Source organism: Callionymus lyra, chromosome 8 (assembly GCF_982586985.1).
Source record: "Callionymus lyra chromosome 8, fCalLyr1.hap1.1, whole genome shotgun sequence".
NCBI lineage: Eukaryota > Metazoa > Chordata > Actinopteri > Syngnathiformes > Callionymidae > Callionymus > Callionymus lyra.
The window spans coordinates 27,202,960-27,204,505 of NC_141825.1; positions in this window are offsets into that span (position 1 = coordinate 27,202,960).

The following is a 1,546-nucleotide window of genomic DNA, read 5'->3' on the forward strand; positions in this document are numbered from 1 at the left end:
TCTCATCTGGTAAGAAATCTAACCTGAATGTAACCCCGAGTGCATGGAAAGCACCAGCCACCATGTAAGTGTGATGTGAGAATTAAAAGTGTGAAATGATGACGAGTGAAAGAACAGGAACCATCAGTGCTGTGAAGAGGAAGCGAGACTTCTACGACCCCCTAACCTGCCCAGCAACCTGAGGCACACCGACCCACAACGAGGTCCACGGAGCCGATCAGAAGCATCCTCGCCCGAGCTCGACTGTTTCTGTGCTTCTGTCGTCAGTTGTTAGGCTGTACCTGAGAGTTCCTCAGGTAACAGTCGCTGACCCACAATTCTGTGCCTTAATCTCCTTCTGTTGTTAGAATAAAGTTCTTTTAACGGTTCTTCTGGTTCTCTTTGAGGTCCAAACCACGAACACGCCGGAGATACAACAGGAAACTGTACTTACAATACAGCGCGTCATCAATCCCATAAGTCACCTCCTCCTAGGGCCTCGTTGTATGAACAAAGCGGTGCGTGAATACAGCTGGCGGAGGCGTGAAGCCATTGTCACGTCATCATGGACTCTCGTAACCTCTTGTTTGCCCAGATTTCAGAGCAACTTTATAAAGTAAAAGGTTGAAAACATGGTCATGATGAGAGACTCTTGGAGAGAAGAACATTTGAAACATGTGAGTCAGGAGAGTTTAACATTAATGTGGCTTAACCTCATTTCATTCTGAACTTCATTCTTTCAACATTTTACAAACGTTTATCATTTTATATCATTCTACTTTCTATCGCTCATTCCAACAGCTCAGGAAAACCACCAGCAACATTCTCGCTTCAGGCAACTGCTGGTTTTCCCTCATCGTTCCTTGTGGCCTCGGATCTGGTTCTTCAGGTGTTCAGGTGGATCATCAAACTGCCAGGACGTTTATACGCACCTTACTTTGTTTTTTAAACTTAGATTTTATTCTTTTTTTTATAATCATACATCACAAAACAACACATACAAAGAAACGGTAAATTCAAACACTAATAATAAAAGAAAATCAACGTAAATAGAAGTGATAAGAATAAAAATAATAACAATAATAATAATACATAAATACGTTTAAAAAAAACCTGACAGAATATGGGTTTGATTGATCTACAGAAATATATTCAACACAGAAAAACTGATTCAAAATAATCATTGAATCTTTATTTTTCGTAAAAATGTAAATACTGGTCCATTTTTCCCATTTCTTATGGAATCCTCCTTCCTCGGACTTTATCCTGTGGGTTTGTAAATATATTCTGTGAATTCCCCAAAATAATGTTTAAAAATAAAAATTGTATTGTTCCCTCCGTGAACCACTTGCTTTTCTTGGATCCCATTAGATTTTTACAAGATACATGTCGTCTTTCAAAAATGTATTGTGACAGTTATGACAAAGGTACATGTTATTAAAAGTACATTATAGCCCAACATTTCAACAATATCCGAGTCTACCTTCTCCCAGAATGCACCTGTGGACACGACCAGAAACCATGACAGTGGTTCGACATCAACCGAGGTCAGGATATGGACGTCTGG